The sequence below is a fragment of the Sminthopsis crassicaudata genome, chromosome 2, assembly GCF_048593235.1.
Source record: "Sminthopsis crassicaudata isolate SCR6 chromosome 2, ASM4859323v1, whole genome shotgun sequence".
Taxonomy (NCBI): Eukaryota; Metazoa; Chordata; class Mammalia; order Dasyuromorphia; family Dasyuridae; genus Sminthopsis; species Sminthopsis crassicaudata.
The window spans coordinates 683,600,503-683,628,309 of record NC_133618.1 but is presented as its reverse complement, the minus strand read 5'-3'; the positions used below and the strand labels follow the sequence as shown (position 1 = coordinate 683,628,309).

The window sequence follows — 27,807 nt, the reverse complement described above, 5'->3', positions numbered from 1 at the left end:
CTTCTGGACGCCAGCTCTGTGCACGCAGGTCCCAGGTAGGTCTGAGCCGGAGACTCTCAGCTCTCTCCCTCCCCCCACCCCAGTTCCTCAATTTCCTGGCTTCAGCTGGCTCTCTTTGCCATGGGGTCTCATTCTTCTCAGCTGACCTCATGGAGAGTGTCCTCCAGGTCTGCCAAAAGCAGCTGCATTTCGGGCTCCTATCTGGCTACTGGATGAACTTCCCAGCCATAAATCTTTTCCGGCCACCCAATTACTTCCCAAACTTCCTGACATCCTCCCCAGATTTACACCCCAGACTTCCAACTTTGCCCAAAGGAGTCTGGGAGTTCTAATTTCAGCCTTGTGATCAGGACCCAGGGGTCTGGCCTCCCTGTCCCCATCTCTTGGTTACAGGTTCAGTTGTCCTGCCTCCAGATCCAATCCCCTTTAAGGATCCAGGAGTCTTGCCTTCCTACCCCCATTACCCACCATTGGACACAATTACCCTCTCTGAATCTGTGTCTCTTGAGCTGGTTCTCAGATTTGGGGCTGTCTCCAGTTTCTCTTTAAGGATTCCAGGACTCTATCAGAAAGTCCCAACATTCCTCCCCAGCTCCTAGTCAGACCTCAAGAGAGAAACTTTCAAAGTAGAGGGCAGTCTTTGGCTGAATCCCAGACTGAACCTTGTCTTCCAATCCCAGGCTTCCCCTGGTCATTTCCTGGTGGTTCCCTTCCAGTCTTCCCCATCCTCGGTCCTCGTAGATCAAGCAGTGAGTCAGTTATCTAGATAGCATGGGGAGAGGAGATGCAGGGAGGCTGAGAAGAAGAGTTCTGATTGGTCTCATCCCATCTGGGATCCCAAGCCCTTATACCTCTGGGGTCTCTGTAGGAGGAAAGGGCAGAAGTGAAGGAGTAAAAGAGGAAGGGAAGTAGTTTTCCTGTTGAGACCATCTTCAGTTCCAAATCTGACTCTTCCTGCTTCCTCTCTCCCTCTGCAGGTTGGAGTCTCTCCCCTGAGCTCAGGACCAGGACCTTTATTACTGCTTTGGGGCCTGGTCCTCTGGACATCCTGGTAGGTCAGCCTCCTGTACAGGAAGACACTAGAAAGACCTTTTCCTCCCTGGGATCCTTCTTCCCCAGTTCAATCTGCAAAAGACCAAAGCCTGGCCCAATCAGAGCATCTGGAGCCAGAAGGAATGGCCCCTGGGAGCCCCAGCCCCCCAGTCCAGGTGAGTACTGTCTGTCCAGAGCCTGACCCACAGCAGCCAATGAGTTGGTTTCCATAGGCCTAGAGGACAGTCTATGAAGCTGACTAACCCTTACTCACAGACTGTTTCTTTACAAAAAGCAGGCTTCAAATGGAATAAGGTGGTCACAGCACTGCCCTGCTTTTTTCCGTGTTTTAAATGGATTCACTGGAACTTGGATACCTGCAGCAGTAATTCCCCTGCTAGTTTTTAATTTTCTCTCATGAGAAGAAGTCCTATCAGTCTTCCTCCATCTTCCCTAATCCTCCCATTTATCATTTCTTGGATCCATTCAGTGCTTTTTGAGTGGTTTTTTAGTTGTGTTCCACTCTTAAATCTTTTGTCATCCCATTTGGGTTTTTTTTGGCAGAGAAGCTTTGCCCTTTCCTTCTCCAGCTTATTTTTCAGATGAGGACACTCAGGACAAAAAGGCTGGAGTGGCTTGCTCAGGGTCACACAGCTAGTGTTTGAGACAAGATTCAAAATCAGACGATAGCATTTTTCACAATAATTATTTTGGATCACTGTATTGCTGAAAATAACTAAGGATTCACAGTTGATCATCATACAATATTGCTGCTCCTGTGTACAGTGTTCTCTTGGTTCTGTTCATCTCACTTTGCATCAGTTCATAAAAGTCTTCCCAGATTTTTCTGAGATCATCCTGCCCATCATTTCACATAGCACAATAATATTCCATCACAAACATAGACAGCAGCTTGTGCAGCCCTTCCTCAATTGATGAGCATCCCCTCAGTCTCCACTTCTTTGTCACCATTAAAAGAGTTGCTACAAAAATTTTTGTACATACAGGTCATTTTCTTTTTTATCTTTTTTTATCTGTTTGAGATACAGATTAACTAGTGGAATTGCAGGATTAAAGGGTATAGGTGCTTTTATAAGCCCTGTTGGCATAGTTCCAGATTGCTTTACAGACTGGTTGAATCAGTATACAATTTCACCAATAGTGTATGTGTCTCAGTTTTTCCACATCCCCTCCAATATTTGTCATTTCAAATTTCTTTTCTGAGAGCCAATCTAACAGAAGTAAGGCAGTACCTCAGAATTGTTTTAATTAGCATTTGTTAGGAAGGAAAGATTTGCAATATCTTCTCTTGGATATGTTAAGAAATCAATCAGAAATGAGTTGTCCATCAGGAAAAGATCTTATGGAGGAAGAAGGAACCAAGGGACCCAAGAGAAAAGGAAAGATTGAGTAATCCATGGGAATCTCAAAAAGTGTAAAAGAGCAATAAATTCCTCAGTTGTTCATAAGTGAAAAAATACCACAGAGAAAAGGAAAGCTGAAATATGGATTGCACAAAGACCATGAGGAGGTCAGGATAGCACTTCCTAGTTCAAAACAAACATGTCACAAGTTCACAAAGGCCATTCTCTTTGCCAAAAGGTAGGTTTATTTAGGAGAAGAGGCTATAGAGAAAATGAAGAAGTAAAATAAGAATCTGCAGGGGGAAATATGAAATATTGCAGAAAGCAATAGGGTTACCCAGGAAAAGAATTTGAAAACTCCATTAAAGCAACATAACAGTTTGTTACACTGAATGGCCACTTAGAAGCACAAAGAAGTTTTAGCAAACTAACCTTTTGCTAATTGAATTGAGGAATATTTGCCTTAAACGAAGGAAAGCCATGACCAAAAAAGGCATAAGCTGTTTTGCCCATACCAACATCATCCCCAGAAGGAACTTACAGAAGGAATAAAACTTTTCCCCCAGAACATGTTGTAGTTGCCGACTTCTCAGACTCTTTACAGAATTGTCTTTAGAATACATTACTTAGGGGGCAGCTAGGTGGTGCAGTGGATAGAGCACCAGCCTTGAATTCAGGAGGACCAGAGGTCAAATCTGGTCTCAGATACTTTCTAGCTGTGTGACCCTGGGCAAGTCACTTAACCCCAGTCTCAGGGGAAAAAAAAAAAAAAAAGAATATATTACTTAAATCACTTATGCTGAGGAAAAAATTTCCCATCATCCTTTTGATCTCCACAGATCCATCTACCTCACAAATAAAACACAAGCTCTTCCTGATTCCACAAGGAAATGCATTCAATAAGAAGACATTTCTCAGCTTTACTCCAGATGGTGCTATAAAATGCTTTTCTTCAAAATTCAATAAGACTCTTAATGACCACATTTGCAGGAGCTGACTGATACTCACAAATGGCATGAGCTTTCAGCCAATCCCTTCTCTGCTTGAGTTTCCTCCTGTAAATTGGGGAGGGTTGGTTGGATTCTTAAATTTTGAAGTGACTTTCAGCTCTATTTCTCATAACTTTTGCTGCCTTAGGACTTGGTGACATTCAGGGATGTGGCTGTGGACTTCACCCAGGAGGAGTGGGGCCTCTTGGACCCTCCTCAGAAGGAGTTGTACAAGGAGGTCATGCTGGAGAATGCCCGGAACCTGCTCTCCCTGGGTAAGGACATTTCTGGTTAACTCTGAATCTGCAATCTAGGGATGTATCATCATTTCCTTGAATACCAGGTTAGGGGGTATATCAGTTAGAAAGGAGAAAGGGCTGGTCTGCTATAAGCACCAGAGTCTTCCTGTATGTATGTATATATATATATATATATATATATATATATATATATATATATATATATAAATTTGCCTGGTATCATAGAAAACTGAGGGTGTCCTTGGTTGTGCCTGAAGCTGTCTCTTACCATTTCTAGGTAGCTTCAACCAGTGTGGAGGCATCTCACACAAGGATCTAATCTGAGCTTATTTTGGCTGACCTCTACCTGGACACAGACTGGTCTGCCAGAGCTCAGAAAACTCCTCCCACAGTTATTGCTGATAACCTGTCCCTCTTTGGCATGGGGCCAGGATTGGGAATACTCTTCTTTTCCCCCTGCATCATTTTGTAGCCCAAAGCTCATGGTTGTTTCTAGTACAGGAAACTTGTCCTGAAGCTTCTTTCCTCTTGTCTTCAAATTTCAGCACCAGTGGTGGGAAAGGAAAGGAAGGGAATGAATGTTCATTTTATCTACTGTTTCCCATGGGCTGTGCCTTATGCTTTCTTTACAGTACATTAGCAACAATATTATTGAGGAAAAACTTCCAACGATTAAGTTACTTTGACTATTCTAAATACCTTAATTAAGAAAAAGCTGAAATGAAGAAAGATGTGAATTGCATCCAGACAAAGAAGTAATAGAAATATGTATGGCATAATTTTACAATTACCCTTTTTATCCAGGCATGGGGTTAGAAGTTTCTTCCAGAAATGAACCTAATAGTATAACAGATGGGGGGGGAAGGAGATTATTTGATTCTTTCTCTAAAGAAAAGTTGGTACAACAGGATGATGTGACAAACCCAATTGTGACTTTCTTGCATTAAAAGCCCTAATGGGTGACCATAGACTCATATGTTTTAATAAAATGGGGTGAATCTCAAAATGGGGCATCTCTGGATCCTCTCCCCATTCCCTAAAGAGAACTAAATTTCAAGCTTCTCTCCTTCATCCCTCCCTGATTTTCATGTCTAGGCCTTCCAGTTCCCAGACAAGATGTGATCTCTTATTTTAAGCAAAAGCAAGTACTCTGGGTGCTGGACCAAGAATGCCTGAGGAGCTTTTCTCCAGGTGAGTGAGGTGAAAGCAGGGATGTGAGAGCTGTGGTTTAAGGGGCTCCTGGGAGCTACCTTGAAGTTAATACTAGGTTTTGGGGGAAAGGCCAGCCTTGGAATTCTTTCTCAGATACTTTTTAGGCAGATCTCTTTTTCAGTTATTCCTGGTCCAGTCAGTGAATCTCAGGTCTCAGCAACACAGCTGGGCCTGGAGTTTCTAATCTAGGAAGGTTCCCTTGGTCTTCCTAGACTCATATCCTTACTTCACAATTACTCCAGTAGGCAAAAGTTTCTGTGGTTCCTACTGAGACTGCAACCACACCCAGCTTTCCCAAGGGGTCCCCATGGGACTTTTCTGCAGAGGTAACACACTTCCTACACGTTAATCCTTATTCTGGGGTCTTTCTTCAGATCTTCTCAGATTGGATCAGGAGGACCCCTTTTCTGCCCCAGATCTTGATTTTTCACCATTCTCTTTGCCCTGAGATACAAATTCCTTTTATTTGTGGGGAAAAAGGGGAGAGCTTGAAATTTTGCAACATACTCCACCATCGTCCCAGAATCCTTTCTCAAGATTATGCCTTAATCTGGAGACTTCAGGTTTAATGAAATGTGATCATTTCATTAGGTAACTCGGGAAGGAGAGAATTGTGCTTGGGCAGTGCCACTGAGGGTCTTTGCAGGCCTGTGGCCCTTTATTCTTGAATGTCCAACCTTGCTGGATTTGGAAACGATTTGTTGTCAAGTTGAGAATCTGAAAGTATCTGTTGCACTGAGGAGCTATCAGAGTTTGAGGGAAGGACCCCATGAACCCCAAAAGCTGTGTATTCCTGATCATGATCATTTCAAGTTACTAAGAAAGATAATTGTTAAGGTACATAATTGTTCTCCTAGTGAACAATTTGCAACTTCATACAGTCTCTGTATTGACAAATTTTGGGGTGAAATCCTTGGATCATTGTCTCCCTCCTTCAAGGAGCTTGTGAACTTCAAAAGGGGAAAGAGGTGCAATTGCAAACTCTGCCCTTATATGCCACAGGATGATTAACTCATTTCCTATATGAGACACATATTTTCAGATGTGGGTGATTTCCAGCATTGTTAAAAAAAAAAATTGTATTTGTTAAAAGTATATGTAGGGGAATATGATGATAAGCTGTGGCTATCAATAAAAAAATATTGCCTCAGAACAAAATCTCATGTCTCAGGTTAAAAAAAATCAAACACGTTCTGAATATGACTTCAGATAATGTAACAGACAAAAAATAAAACTGAAAGTGATCATCAGAAAATGCACACAATGAAAGGAAAAGGGAAAATATGAGAGTTGAAATAATTTGTCAATTACTGAAGGCAGAAACTGCCCATTCACTGAGTGTGAATTCCTGTCTTAGCTACAGGGCTTTGGCTCAAGTCCCTCTATCCTCTGAGGTAGTGGCCTGAGTTGTGCAAGTAGTGACAATGAAAGTATTCTGTATTGTCACAGGTTTATTGTGAGGATTCAATATATTTGTGTTTGAATTTAATTAAAAATTAAATCATGTTTGGGATGTGAGCTAATGGGATCTTTAAAGGACTGATTCTGCCCATGTAAGAGTTTTTTCTTTGCCTGGGGAAAGAGATTTTAACTGAGCTTGTGGGGGGGTAGGAGGGGTGTCTTTTCCTGTTTGTTGTTTCCCTTTTTAAAAAATGTTCTTTTATTGTTACAGAAAGTGAGATGAGACTTGAAATGAAGGAAAGTACTAAGAAGCAAAACATCACTTGGAGAGAAATCTGTGCTACACATGAGAAAATACACATTGGAGAAAAACCTTATGAATGTAACCAGTGTGGAAAGAGTTTTGAGAAAAGGCAATCTCTAACTCTACGTCAGAGTATCCACACTAGAGAAAAACCTTATGAATGTATCCAGTGTGGAAAAACTTTTAGAGATAAGGCAAATCTTACTGTACATCAGAGAACCCACACTGGGGAGAAGCCTTATGAATGTAAGCAATGTGGAAAGGCTTTTCCAACAAAACAATCTCTCACTTTTCATCAGAGAATCCACACTGGGGAGAAGCCTTATGAATGTAACCAATGTGGAAAGACTTGTAGATATAAGCAAAATCTTATTAAACATCAGAGAATCCACACTGGAGAAAAAACTTATGAATGTAACCAGTGTGGAAAGGCTTTTAGACAGAAGGGACATCTTACTGTACATCAGAGAATCCACACTGATGAAAAACCTTATGAATGTAACCAGTGTGGAAAGGCTTTTATAAAAAGAGAGTCTCTTACTGTACATCAGAGAATCCACACTGGGGAGAAACCTTATGAATGTAACCAATGTGGAAAGGCTTGTAGATATAAGCAAAATCTTATTAAACATCAGATGATCCACACTGGAGAGAAAACTTATGAATGTAATCAGTGTGGAAAGGCTTTTAGACAGAAGGGACATCTTACTATACATCAAAGAATCCATACTGACCAGAAACCTTATGAATGTAACCAGTGTGGAAAGGCTTTTAGACAAAAGGGAGATCTTACTGTACATCAAAGAATCCACTGCGGAGAAAAACCTTATGAATGTAACCAGTGTGGAAAGGCTTTTAGAAAAAGGAGATATCTTACTGCACATCAGAGAATCCACACTGGAGAGAAACCTTATGAATGTAACCAGTGTGGAAAGGGTTTTAGACAAAAGGGACATCTTGCTATACATCAGAGAATTCACAATGGAAAGAAGCCTTATGAATGTAATTAATATGGAACAAGTTTCATAAAAACCTGATTGGTTCTCACCAGATGTGTGAGGAAATGTCAAGGCATTAAAATAAGGACGAAATGGGATTTGGGAGAGATCATTGGGAGAAGAGGGTTGTGCTACTGTCTTCCATCATCAGCCTTCTCTACCTTTAACCCTGTGGGGAGGATGAGGAAGGGAAGTAAAAGATGACTAGGGATAGGAGATAGCTTCAGAAGCATACTGGATCCTTCTTTCCCACCTGGTCACCTACTTGAAAGGTGATACAGGGGGACTGAGATCACTAGACTGGGACTCAGGATAAAGTTCTGAATCTCTGTGGCCTTGTGAACTTAATTTAGCTCCATAGGTCTTCATGCTTTTAGATTAGGGTTAGGATCTCTTCCAGCTCTAACTGCTTTGAGAACCCAAAGTAGAGCTTGAAGATGAACCCTACTCATTGCCACTTCTTGCTGGATCTTCAGTTTCAGATTCAGCTCAATAACTCAGAGACTTCACCAAACCTTCTAGGTATTGTGTGGTATGGAAATGGTGAGGGGTCACCATTTAATAAAAAAAGCTGGAGAGAGCTCTAGAGAAAAGCAAAGTTTATTGTACATTCTCGAGAGAAGGGCGTCCCACCCTTCGGGCAGACCAGAAGAGAGGAAGCGCCTCCAGTGGGCAGGAAAGCCTCTTTAATCCCTAACGCAAAACACCCCCTCCCACCACTGACCCTCATCCTCATTGGCTGAGAGTCTTACATTCTAAACTCGAGATCTGCCCATGAAATTGAACTTGACCAATAAGTACATAGTTGCCCATATTTGGCTGAAATAGGGAGATGATATCTTGGGAGGGGAACTCAATTATGCCCTTGACTAGATTGATGTTCAAACTCTGAAGTAGATGAAGCCTTACTCGATTTTCACAACTGTCTTGAAAGATCTCACCTCATCTCATTCAGTATGATTGACAGTTGGGAGAGGTAGAAAGACATCAGAAGTTCAAAAGCTACGTCCTGTTGAGTCAGGAATCTTACACATTTCTAAATATACAAGTCCTGTGCAGTTAGTGTAATAGATTTCTTGTCATATTTGTTCAGGAAGAAAATGTTTCCTTAAGACACTTCACAGAAAGATTTCCACTCTAAGGTTTCAGCTTTCATCCATCAAATTGGCGGAAGTGACCCTCCCCCCAAGGCTGGGCTTAGTGTTGGGGGTTATAGAAAAAGAGGCACAGCCGTGTAATGTGTATGTGGCTATGAATGGGTCCAACTTTTCTCCAAACCATTTGTTACTGGGATTTATGAAAAGCTGATCAAATGTCCATGCTTTGTGACACAGAGAACCCAGGCATCTACTGTAAGGACATGAGGGGAGCAAGGTTCTAGCTACACTAAAATATTAATTGCAATGTTTTGGTTTGTGTATTTTGTGGGAGTAGTGAAAAATAATATAGATGCAAAGTAGAAAATGGGAGCTCTTCAGTTGGAGAAAGTCTGAACACATTTTGGTTCATGAACATATTGAAATATTGTGCCATAAGAAGCAGTGGCTAGGAAGAATTAGGAGAAACAAGGGGATTTGTAAATGAAAGGAGATAGATGGAAGTGAGCAAAACCTAGAAGATCGCCATATACTGTGCCTTTGAAAAAGGAATTTGAAATTCCTTCCAGCAATGTAGAAGCATGTCTGTATTTGACATGTATTGGACTGCCTGCCAGATGGGGGAGGGGGGAGGGGAAGGAGGGGAAAATTTACCTCTCTTGGCTATCCATCCACTTTGTTCAGGTACCCCAAGATAAAGAGAGCAACCTCCTGCTGAGTGGCTGTAAGAAGGGTCTGTGAGGTCACATGTACAGCCAGTCAGCGAAGGAGAGGTCTTCCTTTATGAAGCTATCTCAATATGACCAGAGTTCTGCCCATGGGGCAGTTTCTGTTCACATAAATTACTTCTGGGAACCTCAAGCACTTCTGGCTTCTTACTTCCTGTTTGCACTGTGCTGACCCATTTAAAGGATGCTAACACCTAGGCAAATGCTCAAGCCATTGGCAAAATCTTAAGACAGCCCAGATGCAAGCTCTCAGCCCACATGTCTCCCAGAGACCTCTTGGTATGTTGGCATTGAACAATTAAAGCCTGTGCTTTGCACCTGCCCAGCCACATAACCTGACTCCATCACCAAGGGCTGGCTCCAGACTAGAACCAAGCTGCCAGCCTCTCTCTGGTCCTTCTCTGACAGCTTCTCAATTTAGACTTGGGTTTTTCCCACCTGGTGTGGCTCCCAATGGCTGAAAGCTTTGACAAGAGGATGTGCTAGGGTGTGGGACCCTGCCGAGAGGCAGTACAGAGTCTCCTCGCCCTTTGGTGCACAAAAAGTTTTCTGCCATGTTGCAGAAACGCCCTCAGTGAGCAAGGAGCACTGATATGTGACAGATATGTGTTTACAAACTTATTCCACTGCCATGTCAAAGCCTTGTGGGGTCCCTACTAGTGAAAGCCCTAGCGAGAAGGTGACAGTCCTAGAAGGGAAACAGTGACCAGTACGTGGCCTTGCTTGTTCGGGTCAGAATCCTAGAACACAAGCCTTGCACACAGGATCCAGAAGGAGGCTCAGTCCTGAGCAGTAAATTGTCAGGTCAATTCTCCAAGAGCCTCTACAGCTGTGGATCACAGCATCTGAAAGAATTGCAAGGCAGCTGTTGCTGACACAGGTGTTGGGGACTGGGAATGAGAAAAACTGGACATAGGGAAGAGGAGAGATCAGAGAACAAGCCAATGTCTCTGTCTCCTGGTATCATCCTCTCACAAGAGGAGATCCATTCTGGGGTGGATCTCCAGCAGCCACAGACAGGTGGCTCCCAGGTACTCCAACAGTAAATCAATTGCCCATTCTCATGGGGTCTCATTCTTCTCAGCTGACTTCATGGAGAGTGTCCTCCAGGTCTGCCAGAAGCAGCTGCATTTCTGGCTCCTATCTGGCTACTGGATGAACTTCCCAGCCATAAATCTTTTCCGGCCACCCAACCACTTCCCAAACTTCCTGACATCCTCCCCAGATTTACACCCCAGACTTCCAACTTTGCCAAAGGAGTCTGGGAGTTCTAATTTCAGCCTTGTGATCAGGACCCAGGGGTCTGGCCTCCCTGTCCCCTTTTCTTGGTTACAGGTTCAGTTGTCCTGCCTTCAGATCCAATCCGCTTTAAGGATCTAGGAGTCTTGCCTTCCTACCCCCATTACCTCCCACTGGACACAGTTACCTTCTCTGAATCTGTGTCTCTTGAGCTGCTTCTCAGATTTGGGGCTGTCTCCAATTTCTCTTTAAGGATTCCAGGGCCCTGTCAGAAGGTCCCAACATTCCTCCCCAGCTCCTAGTCAGACCTCAAGACAGAAGCAACTTCCCAGGCTCAGCTGTCCTCATGGAGCACTTCTATCACTCCTGTGTCCCAAACCTACCTGTTAGGAGCTGTGTCATGTCTTGCCTCATAGACCCCACCCCTCCTACTCTTCCCCAAGCCTCCTGTTTCCCTGTCCTCTTGTTGTAAGATTTTAAAGTTCAAATTAGCTATCACAAATGACTCATATGTTTCAGAAGCCAAATATAAAAGAACTTTAATAAAATCTAAAAATAGCAAAGAATAGACCTTTTGCAATCACAAAACCAGCATATAAGGGTAATAACTAGTTACTACAATTATTAATACAATGATCAGAATAGATGAAAAAGAGAGAGAAAAAATCACCAATTTGAGGGAGCACTGACTCTGCTCCTCTGGGGCTGGGGAATCCTGGAAGTACAGCCTAGAGTCCCAAATGGGAGGGTCCCAGGTAGAGCATCCTCTCCATGGGTGACATTCCAATGAGCTGTTTCAGAGCAAGGACTTTTATGGGGTTGCAGACAAAGAAGGCTTTAAGCCAAGGATTTGGGATATGGACGGGCCAGGGGTTTTGGGCTTTGGTCCATTTTCTTGGTTTTTGGCCATGGGAATACAGACGTGTTAGCACATCAAGGAGATACCATGAGAGGCCACAGGATTCTAATTAATTAATGACATATATGGGAGATTAGCCATTTCTCCCAAGTACTGTCCTGGAGTTCCAAGAGGGGCTATTCCTGGAATATAGATAAGCAGCCAATGCATACATGATACATTCCTTGAGAAGTCAACTAAAGGGCAGAATGAACTTACTCAGGAATAGGGAATATTCCTTCATTTGGCCTTAAGGTCATGAAGGACATAAGATGACTGAATCAAGAGAGTAAAATTATTATATATTTATTTCAACTTTATATACATATAACAATTACATGTAAATAGGAATATCAATAAGATAGGCAATAATAATAATGGAATTGCAAGACTATTAAAATATTTAAATGCAGTAGGTGATTTGAACAAGAATCGTCCATCATCATCATCCAATCTATCATACCAATGGTGATTAGTATCAGAAGTGATTAAATATGAGGCCTCAAGTAAATGTCCAGAAACAATATGAGTACAAATTCGATATTCGTTGAGCGTTCATTTGTTCTTTTCTAACCATTGTTTCAAAACATGAGATTGGTTAAGGACACTAATAAGAGATTCTAGGGATAAATGTAGGGAAGGTAAAGGTAAAAGTTGGGGTACCCAAGAAATATTTACAATTGTAACTATGTCAGGGGAAAAATAAAAGTCATCACCCTGCCAGCACAAAAAGGTTACTTTGGTTAAACATGCAGAAAATGGAGCAGATTTATCTATTGAAGCTAAATCAGTGTCAGTATTGGAAACAATACATATGTGTTGAGTATCTATTTCCTACAGCATAGAAAAATTAGATAAAGGATATAATGTAAGATCACAAAGGTTTGAGGAGTGTGAGAGAAGACATGGCTCCATCTGTCTAGTCATCATCCCACACACTAGTCCATGATTAGTGTTAGTACAATCACTTAAAGAATGAGATACATTATCAGAGTCTATATAATTACCAAATAATTGAGGCAGAACAAAATAATCATTCAAGACAAACGGTATAACATAGAATCAACACATTACAGTCCAATGCTATATTCTAAAGTAGTACATGGTTCCAGTACACCAATCTGCTGTGGCTGACAGTGGATTTCCAATGATTTTTATAAGAAGGTAATAAAGCAGACTAGGTATTAACTTCTCCACTGATTAATAATCTCTGTGCATTTTCCTTTTGGATCAATGTGTACAAATTTTGTAAGGAACATTTAGTCCATTTTAATAACATGGAAACATTTTTATTAAATGCTAAACTTGCTAAAATGGAGTCACTAAATACTTGTAGGGATTGGCCTTGATATTGTTGAGTCAATTGGTGCCACAAGGTCATCATGGGTAACCATTGAGCATTTATTGTAAGGGCTTGAGATATATCTTGTCCAGTACTGCGCAGTCTGCTGGCCAAGGTCTCAAGGTCAATCGAGTTTACTATACCCAAACCAGTTCCTGCCCTACCAAGAAAGGTATCCTACCAGGCCCTCTTCCTCCTACTAGTGCACTGTAATAAGTCAGGGAATGATACATTATAATGAATTATGGCCTTCTGGTAGTTAATAGATACATTCACACAAGATTTGGGAAGCCTTACAATAGGTGGGGTGTGGTAAGTGGGTAGTGTGTCTGGCGACAGTAATACATATTGTACCTAAGTAGTACGATTGATCAGAGCAGTAGCATTGGAACAGAACAGATAAGAATATTTATGACTATCATTAATGAAAAGTGTAATTGTGGAATTATTTATATTCCACGATGTGCAATTTTGCTTCCATCACTTCATATAGTGTGTCAGGTATGGTGAAGGGTAAGGGGGTAATACAACATGAGATAATGGTTTCAGCAGAAATATTAAAGGTTATGGGTGCAAGTCCTTTTAATACAGCAAAAACAGGGACACTTAATTTCGAACAAACATTTGGATAAATGGAATATGATACCATTTATCATCTCCAGAGTAACAGGCAGTATTGTTTTTTCCTTGGGCTATGATTTCGGCCGGCCTGGGTTTATCTGCCCATGTTTTCTTCACCCAAACTTTGGCTCCTGGAATGGCCTGATCGTAACCCAATGGAGCAGGGGTTAAATTAGTCCTTCCAAATCTTTTCTCTCCCCTTTCTGTATCAATGACATATTTGGTGCTCTGTTTCCATTTAGCAGTTAAGCATGGTAAAATAACCATTTGACAAATTCAAGCACCAGTTAAAGTGAAGAATAAGGGAGATTAGGGATGACTATTCAGTAAGCACACTTTAATTTCTCCTAGATAATCATTATTAATTATTCCTCCTAGTACATGTACTTGGTCTTTAACTGCCATGCTAGATCTAGTAAACAACTGTCCATAATATCCTCTGGATAATTCTATTCCAATCCTAATTCTGCATAATTGTTGGCCTTGGGGTGGAATTACAACATCATGTACCACATATAAATCACACCCTGCTGACCCAGGGGAGGCTTGCCAAGACAATCTAGCATTATCATGTAATTTCTACCACTTAATAGAGGGACAGATGACATATTCCTAATTTGCAATGAAGGGGTCATCATTTGAGAGAGGGGAGTTCCATCTCCTGATGCTAGAGACCGAATAATCAATTGTTTTAATGCTTCAAACAAATTTTCCTTCCATTTGGAGAGGGAATTGTCTCCCAATTTCTTTAATTTTTCTTTTAACAAACCATTCATTCTTTCAATCAATCCAGCTGCCACAGGATAATAAGGGATATGGTATATCCATTCATTGTTATTATAGGCACATAGGTTCTATCTCTTCCCTTTAAAATGGGATCCATTATCACTTTGAATTTGCAAGGGAGTACCATAGTACAAAGATATAATGTCTAGGGACTTGCAAGTATTTCTTTGAGTGGCTCTCCTATAAGGGCATACTATCAATACACACAAGTACATGCATTTTGGCATCCTTGGCTCATAGGAAGTGGACCTATATAGTCTATTTGCCAAATATGGGCAGGAATTGTGCCTCTAGCCAATTCCCCAATTATTACTCGAGGAATTGACTTCTCCTTAAACAATTGACATTGAGTACATGCATCTGCTGCTTCCCAAAATAACGGGAGGGGTATATTAATGCCCTGAGATTGTGCCCACCTGGAGGAAGCCAAGGGTCCCAAATGTCCTGCAGTTGTGTGGATCCATTTTGCCAATGCCAAATCGTACTCTTGCATTTGCTTCTGTACGTGACTGCTCTGAATCTTGGTCAATCTATCCACATGTGAATTGTATTCACGTTCAGGAGTTTCATTCCGGGTATAGATGCCAGGTGGGCATCTACATGGAAAACTGCGACATTAGTTATTGACACCATTCCCATATTTTTCTGCACAACTCTCTTCCTCATACCTTTTTGTCCCTTATCATCCAAGCGTGTTTGTGCCATATTGGCATCCATACAGCTAACCCATTAGTCACAGCCCAAGTATATGTAAATAAATGGCATTGTTTTCCTTGCTCATATTCCAATGCTTGGTAGACAGCCACCAATTCTGCCCACTGGCTACTCTTACCCTCACCAGATGTGTCTAGGACCATTTGAGTGGTTGGATTATATGCCACAGTGCTGGAACTGTCTTCCCAGAAATCAGCCGGAGTCAGGATCACTAAACGTCTTTATTCTTGATCTTTTACAGTCAAGGTCAGGGGGTTAGGCCTAGCAACCTCACACACACCTTCCTCCCTCAAACGCCCGGAGAGACTGAGTCAGCTTCTGCCTCTCAATTCCTCTTCCTCCTCCTACTCCTCCCACACACATCACTTCCCCCTCTTTGTCCCACCAAGGTATTATGTGTTCATGGGGAGTAGCCTGAGTGAATAATTCTATCACCTTCTCATGTAGGGCAAAGGTTCCAGCTTTTTCCGATTTCACCCGATTTTGTATATACCATTTCCACTTAATGACTGTGCTCATCCAATTTTCAGTTCCCATGATCCAACTCATGATTGGGATGGATGGTCTTAATATAATTTCATGATTTAGAGTTAAATTCTCAGTTTCTACTAGAGCCCAATATGCAGCTAATAATTGTTCAAAAGGAGTATAGTTCTGGCCGGCTGAGGGGAGCTTTCGAGACCAGAATCCTAGAGGCTCGTTATGGCCATCTTGTTTTTGCTACAAACTCCAGTCTGCATATCCATTCAAAGCAGTGACCTGTAATTCTATAGGGCCTGATTGTAGTGGCCATAAATCAAGAGCAGTTTGAATAGCTACTTTAGCTTCTTCAAATGCCTTTTGTTCAGTTTCTCCCCATTCAAATGTATATTTTTTATGAGTTACTTTATACAGTGGCTGCAATATTTGGCCAAGATGGAGAATGTGATTCCTCTAAAAGTCCAAACTTTTGGGCCTCCTTTTTATCATGGGGGGGGGACTAAAATCCAAAACTTTTTGTTGTACTTTAGGCAATATTTCCCTATATCCCTTATTCCAAATTATTCCTAAAAATTTAACTGTTTGAGTAGGCCCTTGTATTTTAGCAAGATGAATTTCCCACCCCTTCTTTTGCATGTGGTCTATTAACTGGGGAAGACTGTTTTCAATTTCCTCCCTGGTCATTGCTTGTAACAAAATATCATCAATATAGTGAGTAACCTTTATCTCTTGCCACTGTTATTCATCCAAATGTTCAACTCCTATATGGTGACAAGTTGTAGGGCTATGTACATACTCTTGAGGTAACCTTGTAAATGTATATTGAGGACCATGTCAAGTAAATGCAAACTGGTCCCACTGATCTGGGTTAATTGGGATAGTGAAAAATGCATTGGACAAATCTATTACTGCATACTATTGTCCTGGAAATGCTTGCACATCATTTATAATGTGATGGTATCTGGGAAAGCAGCATACACGGTGGGAGTGACTTTGTTTAATTGTCTGTAATCTACCATCATTCACCATGAACCATCAGATTTTCTTATAGGCCAAATAGGATTATTCCAAGAGGTGGTGGTAGGAACTAACACTCCAGCCTATAAGTAATCCTTTATGGTGCTAGTTATTTCTTCCTGTCCACCTGGGATCTTATGCTGTTTTAAACTTATCACTTGAGATGGAGTAGGCACAGTAATAGGATCCATAAGCAATTTTCCCACCATCACTGTCCTAACATTAATATTCCTTATTGCAAATTGGGATTGTCCATCAGACAGCCTTGAAGTCATTCCCTTTAAAATATTAATTCCAATAATATATTCAGGTATAGGAACTATCATTACTTATATTCTTTCTTGGGAAATTGACCAATTTTCATCATCACTTTAGCTTGAACTGCACTAACTTCAGTTCCTCCTAATCCAGAGATAGTAATGGGAACTCCATTCCTAAATTTAATGGGATTGCCATAAATGAGAGTGGTCTCCATGTCCACTAAGGCATTCATTGGCTATGGTAGTAGAGCCATTTTTCCAATAAACAATTATTGTAACATGTGGTTTATAATCAGCATGGAAAGCATCTTTATCCTAGTCTCCCTAAATATGTTCCAAGGAAGGATACAATTCCCCAGTAGAGGGAGCTGTAGGCTCAATGCTTAATGCTGACACTGCTTCCTTATTAGATTGGATGTGTTCCAAGCACTGTTCAAAACTTCCCTGGACCCTATGAAGGAAAAAACAATATGGCAATTTGTTCAGTTAGTTGAATGATATCTGAGTCTCTATAATTCCTTATGGAGTTTCCTTGGCAGACACTGGAGTATGGAAATTAAAGATATAAAATTAGAGGTCAGCAGAGAAATTGGGGCATGAAAGGGATATTTGAAATATTTGAAAATCATCAAAATATAGATTGCAATTAAATCCATGGTAGCTGATGAAATCACCAAGAAAAGTAATATAGATGGAAAAAAGAAGAGGATCAAGGATAGAATACCAAGGGACTCATATGGTTGGAAGTTTTGATCTCAGGAATAGCTAAAAAAAAAAAAAAAAAAATAGAAAGGAAGTGGTCAGAGAATAGGAAGGAGGGAAATCAAGAGAGAGGGGTGACCTAAAACACTAGAGAACAGAGAAGATCATGGAGGGAACAAAGCCTGAAGAGAAGTCAAGGAGAATGAGAATGGAGAAGGTGACCTCTATGGTCTCAAAAAGAGCAGTGCATACAGGAGAGAGAAGAACTGGTGAAAGTGGAGAAAGAAAGTAGGCATTGCTTTGTCCATTGCAAGCTGCCCCTAGTACACACTGGGCCCCAGTTAAAAAAAAAATCAGGGATGGCTCTGGAAGCTTTTCCATCTCTCAGCCCATAGAGAGAAGTGATCAGAAAACTGGTGACAAGATTACAAGCATCCCTGTGCTGACATTGGGTGTAGGTCTCTGCTGCTTTGCTCATACTTGGATCTAGGTAGTAGTCCCAGGATTAGAGCTTGTGGCCACTGGAAAGCAAGGGTCCTCCTCACAGTTCTGGGACAGAAAAGACTGCTTGTTACTGCTCATAGACCAAATACAAGATACACAGACAAAAGGTATAGAGCACCTTCTACCCTCAAAGCAGAAATCTGCCTTAACAAATAAAAAAAACAGTCTGGGAAAATGAGCAAACAGAAAAGAAATTCTAACTATAAAAAGTTACTATGGTAACAAGGACAATAAAACACATACTTGGCAAAAACAGAGTCAAAACCCCTACACCCAAAGACTTAAAGAAATATCTGAATTACTTTCAGACCATGTAAGAGCTAAAAAAAATTTTAAAAAAATTCTAAAATCAAGTAATTGAGATGAAGGAAATGGAAAAAGAAATAAATGATACAAGAAAATAATGAAAAAAGAGTCAATAGTTGGGTTAAGGAAGCACAAAAAATTTTCTAAAGAAAATAATACTTTAAGAAACAGAATTAGAGAAATGGAAAAAAGGGACACAAATCTTCATTGAACTTAAAAAATTAGAATTGGCCAAATAAAAAGAAGGTACAAAATCTCACTTGAAGAAAATAATTCCTTATAAATTAAAATAGAGCAAAGGGAAATTAATGACTCTACCAGACGTCAAGAAACAAACAAACAAATAAAAAAACTGCAGACAAGGTTCAGTTTGGGAGTCAGCCAAAGAGGGTCCTCTACTTTGAAAGTAGAGGGAACAGAGAAACAGGAGGCTTGGGGAAGGGGAGGAGGAGTGGGGTCTAGGAGGCAAGACATAACACAGCTCCTAACAGGTAGGTTAGGGACACAGGAGTGACAACTGCTCCATGAGGACAGCTGAGCCTGGGAAAGCAGGAAGTTTCTGTCTTGAGGTCTGACTAGGAGCTAGGAAGGACTGTTGGGACATTTTGATAGAGTCTTGGAATTCTTAAAGAAAAATTGGAGACAGACAGCCCCAAATCTGAGAAGCAGCTCAAGAGACGTGGGTTCAAGTAAGAGAGAGAGGGTCATTGTGTCCAATGGAGGGTAATGGGGGTGTAAGGCAAGACTCCTGGATCCTTAAAGGGGATTGGCTCTGAAGGTAGGACAACTGAACCTGTAACCAAGAAAAGGGGACAGGGAGGCAAGACCCCTGGGTCCTGATCACAAGGCTGAAATTACAACTCCCAGACTCCTTTGGGCTGAGTATCCTCGGGCTCCAACCTACCTGGGACAGAATTGGCTTCCTGAAGGCAGAGATCTCAGCTGCAGGCAAGGTGGTCAGATCTCAGATGTAGGGACGGTAGAGCAATCTCAGCTTCAAGGGAAGGCACGTTGACCTCAGCTGCAGGAAGGAAGGATGGTCTCAGCTCTGAGGGTGGCTGAGGATCCCAACTCTCAGGGAAGGGAGAAGGATCTCTGATGCAGGGAAGTCAAACAAAGAAGATCCATCCCACATGGAGTCCTTCCTTTCTTTCTCCTGCCATCGCAAGGGCATTTGTACAATTCTCTTCTACAATTCTCTCATGAGAAGCATGAAAATGTAAATTATCCCAGCAGAGGAACTTCAGAAAATGTTTTATCAGCAACCTTGTGACTCCCTGGAGGGGAAATGGAGGGACCCAGCTGCCAGAGGTGACTTAGCTTGTAAAATCCTTTCATTTTGAAAACTGCTTGTGGTGACAATAGGAAAACCACTACTCTGGGACCCTACAGTTTGTCAATTGTGGAAGGGCTTATGCCTTAGGCAGAAATGGGAAGGGAGAGCCAGCACCCCCTGTGGTCTGGACCTATGTCTCGTCCCCTGACTCAGATACTCCAGAAGAAAGGGTGAGGCTGATAACTGTGAGCAGTCCTGCCTTACTTACATCCCATTCACTGGCAGGTCAAGCTTATCACTCTCTGATGGCCTCAGTCCTCTTCAAGAGCTAAGGGGAAAACAACAATTATCTCCTGGTGAAACAGCTCATGCATTCAAAAGTTCAGTTTTCCCGTCAGGCACTTTTAAGTGAAGAAAAACTCGGGTTCTGGTTCTTTCACAGTGTGATTAATGTGGCATAGTGTGGACCATGATTGCATAAGTAAAATCTATATCACACATGGCTTGTCACTTTGAGGAGGGGAGGGGAAGAGGGAGGAAGTCAAATAATTTGAAACCTAAAACCATACCCAGATGACAGCTAAAAAGTAGCTTTGCAAGTAAGTGTTTAAAAAAAAAACACAACATTAAAATAAAAATAATTAGAAACTGATTAAGTAAAAGAGCAAACCACAAAAAAAAAAAAAAAAAAAAAAAATCATTCTAACAATTACAGCAATGAGGTAATATACCAAAAATTTGTGGGATGAAGCCTAATATCCCATTACACACATCCAAATACCTAGCAGACATTTTGAATTAGATAACTAATGGGCATCTCAAACTCACCATATCCACAACAAAACCTGTTACTTTTCCTCAGATCATTCCCCTCATCCATATGTCCTTACTTGAGGGTACCATCACTCCTCCAGTCACCAAAATTCATAATCCCAGTTTTATTCTTAACTCTGCACTCTCTCTCAACTCTCCTTTCTAATCAACTGCCAAACTGGTAATTCTACCTCTATCTTTTCTGTGACTCCATTCACACAATAATCTGAATTAGAATCCAAGTTCTTATCCCATCTTCCTCGGTATCATTTGAATGAAGCCTCTCTCCAATCTTTCCAGGAAGCTGCCCCACTGATATACCCATCCATGTAAGAACAAATGTCACTCCCCTCCTCAGTCATCCAATAACTCTCTGTTGCCTCTGAGGTCAGATTCAAAGTCCTCTTGTTTGCCATTTAAAACCCTTAATGGAGGTAACAGCAGAATCAGGTGAGGGTCTGTGTAGAGAAGGGAGAGTAGGAAGAAATAGAGCAAAATAATTGGATATTTTCAGAAGAGATTTCGCATACTTTTGGACAATCGCATATTATTATTGTTTTTCTAGAAAAATCCCTGTGCTTGGATTTATTTCAGATTAGGGATACATGGGAAAATGTCAAGGGTCATTTTGTTTAACGAACAGGATTTGGGGGCCAGGATAGCGACTAAGATTCCATTCTCTCCCCTCACAAAGAAGTGGGATCTAAATTCATTTGTGGCTAGGAATGAAGGCCTGTCTCTCCTAACTGCTTCAGGCTGATAAGGGGCATAGAGCTGATCCTGCCTGCCCACCCCTAAGAGGGTAGAGATGGGTTGATTTTCACCCAAGGGTCCTCCAGGGTTTAGAAGTACAGATTCTCAGGACTTTCTATCAGAGCTCAGTAGGACATTTAACATATCAAAGCCAAGATTCAAGTTTCATATAAGAAACTTAAAGTGGACAAATTGTTTTGGAAATAAAAAGCTTTATTTTTTTTTAAAAAAGAAAAAAATAAATTACCTTTTATTTCCAAAGAGGTCTTTCCCTTTCTCCTCCCAGGAGAAATTTCATCTTATGATATTCAGGCCAGGTCTCTCTCTTCACTGTCAGGATTTGTTTCATTCTGACTCTGTCATGCAATTATTCACTCTCTCTCCCAGCTTTGCTTTGTCAGAAATATAGTTGAGTACTCTCTTTGCTTTCACAATCAAGCCATTGGAAAAATGTTAAACAGCCCAGGAGCGAGTCCCCAGCCCACATCTCTCCCAGAGACCTCTTGGTATATTGGCATTGAACAACTAAAAACTGCTCTTTGCACCTGCCCAGCCACATAATCTGACTCCATCACTGAGAGCTGCCTCCAGCACTAGAACCAAGCAGCTGCCCTAAACTTACCTGCAGCCACCAAGCTGCCAGCCACTCTCTGGTCCTTCTCTGGCAGCTTCTCACTCTAGACTTGGGTCTTTCCCACTTGGTGTGGCTCCCAATGGCTGAAATCCTTGTCAAGAGAATGAAAGCCATGTAGGTGAGGGTGAGCGCTCATTCAAAAACCAGGTCCAAAAAAATCACCTTGTCTGTGTCTAGGAACTTATTCCATTGACCATGACACAGCCTTGTGGGGCCCCCACCAGGGAAATCCCTAGTAAGGAGGTGACAGTCCTAGCAGGGACACAGTGACTAGTTCGTGGCCTTGCTTGTTCAGGCCGGTATCCTAGAACATTAACCTTGCATACCAGATCAAAAAGGAGCTTCAGTCCTGAGCCTAAATCAAAACTTTAGCCCAAACTGGATTAATGTAAAGTCAATGCACTGGGGTCGGACAATCGAGCACTTGAGGCCAATTGGATAATACTCTATAGGAATATGCTTGGAAAATGGCCCTTCCCACTATCCTGTGCTGGCCCAATTGTTTGGTGTATTCAGAGAATTGTGGGAGGGACTAGGAGGTGTAGTGAGACTAGCCAGGGTCACTTCGAGAGAGAGACAAAGAGGTCAGGTCGCAGAGATCCTATGCATCCATTCTTTTCATTTCTACAGCTAAAGACCAAGAATAAAGACTTTTGCTTCTCCTGACTCCAGCTGATTCTAAGGTACCCAGGGTGCTAACACAGTCACCACAGTCAGGTGTTTCTTAGGTCTTCTCTTTTGTTTTGAGGTCTTTCTCCTTTTTTGTCTCTCTCTGATAGACAAAGTGATTATGGCTCATTGGCACTGATCTGATTCCTTCTCCATCAGTAGAGATACAAGCAAACCCTTTCCCCCAAGCAGTTAACCTATCTGGTCCCTTCCATTCTCCACTTTCTGGATCTCTCCTCACACCTGGAGATCATATCGGAGCTTCTCTCACTGGACACTGCCCTTCTGTCAGGTTAAAAAGCCTGTATTCTTCCCAATTGTAATCCCTTTCTCCCATCTGATTGCTTTTTGGCTGATTGATTATATCAGAGTACTGAAGTTCTTTTTTTTTTTTTTTAATCATAAAATTATTTTTTAATTTATATTTTCCTTGACCTTATTGTACTTTTTTTTTACACTCTTTTTTTTTTTTTTAAGTCATTTTTCCAAATTATCCCCTCTCTCCCTCCACTCCCTCCCCCCGATGGCAGGTAATCCCATACATTTTACATGTGTTACAATATAACCTAGATACAATATATGTGTGTAAATACCATTTTCTTGTTGCATATTAATTATTAGCTTCCGAAGGTATAAGTAACCTGGGTAGATAGACAGTAGTGCTAACAATTTACATTCCCTTCCCAGTGTTCCTTCTCTGGGTGTAGTTATTTCTGTCCATCATTGATCAACTGGAAGTGAGTTGGATCTTCTTTATGTTGAAGATTTCCACTTCCATCAGAATACGTCCTCATACAGTATTGTTGTTGAAGTGTATAGTGATCTTCTGGTTCTGCTCATTTCACTCAGGAACAGTTGATGTAAGTCTCTCCAAGCCTCTCTGTATTCCTCCTGCTGGTCATTTCTTACAGAGCAATAATATTCCATAACCTTCATATGCCACAATTTACCCAACCATTCTCCAATTGATGGGCATCCATTCATTTTCCAGTTTCTAGCTACAACAAAAAGGGCTGCCACAAACATTTTGGCACATATATGTCTCTTTCCACTCTTTCGTATTTCTTTGGGATATAAGCCCAGTAGTAGCACTGCTGGGTCAAAGGGGATGCACAGTTTGACAATTTTTGGGACATAGTTCCAGATTGCTCTCCAGAATGGCTGGATTCTTTCACAACTGCACCAACAATGTATCAGTGTCCCAGTTTTCCCACATCCCCTCCAACATTCATCATTATTTGTTCCTGTCATCTTAGCCAATCTGACAGGTGTAGAGTACTGAAGTTCTAAATATTCTCTGGGTGTAACCTTGGCTGCCATCATGCCTCAACTCTTTTTTATTTAGGATCTTGGAGCTGGGCTCACCTCTCATTTTCCTGAGTCAATCTACATTCTGAGGCCAAATGGAAACCTCTGTTGCATTTTGGACATGGGGTTTGGGGTCTTGTTCTCCCATCCTGTCCTCTTACTCTATCTCTATGCCAACATTGAGCTTTCAGTTGCCCTACTTTACCACATTGAAAGCATTGATGAGTCTCTCTGGAAGTCAGATATATCCTGTCCTTTTTTAAGCTTTAACTAGTGCCTTTTGTAATCTTGTCAGAAGGGGTGGACAAAGCTCTTGTATGGATGGGCTGATGGTGTCACTTCCCCTCCCTGTCCTCCTTCTCCCTCAACATGAAGGGTTAATTGAGGGAGGTAGGTCAGGGCATGGGGAATGCCCTAATGGCTCCTGCTGTGAAGCACCACATTCCTTAATTTCAACAGCATTGTACTTAACTCCTTTCTTGTCTAATTTCTTATGTTTTTCAGCTGTCTTATCAGTACCCTCTTCCTCCTGCTCTTTCTTCTTTTTCCTTATTCTAATACTTATGTAATTCCTTAAAGCAAATTGTATTAAGTTTTATATATATAAAATGTTCCTTTAGGAATTTAGTCAGGACCATTATCATTGTAATATTCAATTAGTTGCTCTACAATTAGTTTTCACTCATCTGGCTCTAATTCTTCTTTAGAGAACCAAGGAGATGTGTATTTTAATGTTTCTAAAAGTCCAATGATCTGCTCCCATGTTACAATCAAACTTTCAATTAAAAGTTGTTTGTTTTTTTATTAGTCTAACTATGCTTTCTACACACTTTTCCTTGGAATGGAGAAGGCTGTTTTCTTTCTTTCTTTTTTAATTACAACTTTTAATTGACAGAACACATGCTTGGGCAATTTTTTACAACATTATCCCTTGCAGTCACTTCTGCTCTGGCTTTTCCCTTCCCTCCCTCCACCTCCTTCCTTAGATGGCAGGCAGTCTTATATATGTTAAATATGTTATAGTATATCCTAGATTCATTATATGTGTATGGAACTGTACAGTTCTCTTGTTGCACAAGAAGAATTGGATTCAGAAGGTAAAAAACCTGGGAAGAAAAACAAAAATGCAAGTATTCCACATTCATTTCCCAGTGTTCCTTCTCTGGGTGTAGCTGATTCTGTCCATCATTGATCAAATGTAACTGAATTAGCTCTTCTCTATGTTGAAGATATCCACTTCCATCAGAATACATCCTCATACAGTATTGTTGTTGAAGTATATAATGATCTCCTAGTTCTGCTCGTTTACTCAGCATCAGTTGATGTCTCTCCAAGCCTCTCTGTATTCCTCCTGCTGGTCATTTCTTACAGAACAATAATATTTCATAACATTCATATGCCACAATTTACCCAACCATTCTCCAATTGAGGAACATCCATTCATTTTCCAGTTTCTAGCCACTATGAAAAGAGCTGCCACAAACATTTTGGCACATACAGGTCCCTTTCCCCTCTTTAGTATTTCTTTGGGATATAAGCCCAATAGCAGCAATACTGGATCAAAGGGTATGCACAGTTTGATAACTATTTGGGCATAGCTCCAGATTGCTCTCCAGAATGGTTGAATTGGTTCACAACTCCACCAACAATGCATCAGTGTCCTAGTTTTCCCGCATCCCCTCCAACATTCATCATCAATTTTTCCTGTCATCTTAGCCAATCTGACAGATGTGTAGTGGTTAGAAGACTGTTTTCTAAACATTTGTCCCATTTCAGCTGAAATACTTATTTAGCCCTTAACGAAGTTTCCTTCTTGTCTATTTTTGTACTCTTAATTTCTAGGTCATGGAGACTTTTCCACTGAACTCAGGATCCTGTCAGTCTGTACTGCTGAGTGTAAATCCTTAGCCCCATGTTTTGGCACCAAAATGTAATGTTCTGGTTAATTTCCTGGAGGTCTTTGGACTAGCCTTCATTTTTTTCAGCTGAGTAATCACCATGAGAATAGCCAGAGATAAAATCCAAAAGTCTTTATTGTCTCCTTCACAATCTGTCTCCTTGCCTGGGGCTCAGCTAACATTCAGAAGGCCCTTCAGATGGGCCTTGGTCTCAGTGAGGGAAGCAGGAAAGGCACCTGGCTGATGAAGATGTAATGTCTGAGATTGAAGGTCCAGCCTCCAGTTCTCTGTCTTCGCCGAGTCTGTCTGATTCTGACCTCTTAAATACTCTAATTAAAATCCATTCATCATACTGAGTATAAGGCAATAATTATATCACTAGGAAAGCATTATTTGTTGTAAGATTAAATCAAGCATACTGAACTAGAGAACTATTAATCACTATGCTAAATTAGATAACCATTGTCTTATCAATTCCACTGAGTTGTAAGAATCCTTGCCTCAAGTATATTTCTCCAGAGTTCTGGCCCATTACATGGACCTGCATATACTTCTAAACATTTTGCAACTTTTGTGCACTGTATCAGATTTTACAAACCACTGGCCTGCCTTTTAATCCTCAAGGACAGGCAGTAGTAGAGAGGAGAGACATCAATGTGCTCCTCCAAAATCAAAAGAAAGGGGGAGCCACCAGCAACCCTAAAGAACTTTTAATTTTAGCCCTTTACACTATTAATTTTTTGATTTCTGATAAAAGATGCACTGGCTCTGGCAGACAGGTTTTATAACCTGCCAGAAGGGCAGTTTCCAGTGTGAGTATTCCTTTAGATAATCGCCAAGTAATGAGGAGAGACCCAGAAAGTGGTGAATAGAAGGGATCTGATAGGTTATGTGCTTGGGGGAGAGAGTTTACTTGTGACTCTATAGATGGAGAAGGAATCAGATGGGTGCCAACAAACCACATTTGCCTTATCCATCAGAGAGAGAACCAAGAAACAAAGGAAAAGAGCCAAGAAACAGCAGATGGTTCTATCTCTGAATACATATGCCACTGAAAAAGCATGGATATTAACCCAATATGTATGGCAATTGACTCATGAACATCAAATATTGTCAATGAGACTGTTGCAGAACTTAAAAATCTGCAGGAATTATTGGATTCCCTGACACTTGAAGTAATGGACAATAGATCGGTTTTGGACTATCTCTTGGATGCTGAAGGAGGTGTATGTGTGACTGTTATATACCTTCTTTGAAGGACTTATGGACATGTATAATTACTCATATTGATTCATATTGTTACATCACTACTAGCCTGTGCTATATGACTGTAGATGCTTGTGTAATAACTCCCATGCTGATGGATTTATGTATACCTGTTTCAAATAAGACCCTTTAGCTCAGAGGAAATCTGCTAACAATATTTGGTTGACTCATTTCCTTTTAGTGTTTACACCTCTCTTCCTGAGAAGTCAGAGAGGGCATGACCAACTGTGTTTTAAAACAAAAGAAAGCGAGAGATGTAGAGGACCACAGGTATTGGGGAACACAGAGAAAGTATACTTGAAGTAGAAATACTTAGAAAAGGGAGTTTATTCAGTATGATTGATGAGATAATGGCTCTCTGGATCACTTAGTGTGATGTAATAGTTCTACAATTGGCACATGTTCAGTGTGCTTTAGTGATGTAAGTGAACTAAGGTACTTAATGGGTGAGAGGACTTGAAATAAGCAGACTCGAGTGTGTGCGTGCTCAAGTTTGGTCTCAGACATAGAGAAGATGCCGGACATTAGAAAAAATGGGTAGAATTCTCATATAATTTACAGTCAATATGCACATACATACCAATTCAAAGAAATTAAATTGATCAATAATTTAATTTTTAAGACTCAACCTTTTGGTTCTTTCCAAATTTAAGTCACCCTTTTCTTCTCTTTTCTCCCCCACAAAAGGTGTGTAACTGCTATTATAGAAGAGCTTCACCTACACAGTGGCCATTCTATATTAGTAATCACCCCTTTTCCATTCTTGCTCAACTTGATAGAGGTTTTTTGGCAGTTTCTGGGCATTTTCATACTCTTATAGTGATCCATACATGTCCAAGACTGGGATCAACCCACTCCACAATGAGGTCTCCATCCATCCTGAAATTCTCTCAGCTTTGCCTTTGCTCCATATATTTCTTTGATAGTCTGCTGATT

The 27,807-nt window shown here is 41.0% G+C and overlaps 1 protein-coding gene across 1 annotated transcript in view; it reads left to right on the top strand.

Moving 5' to 3' along the window:
- The window catches only part of LOC141559139 (KRAB domain-containing protein 5-like), a 129,243-nt gene that overhangs the window by 52,459 nt on the left and 48,977 nt on the right, over positions 1-27,807 (top strand). The window lies entirely within an intron of this gene.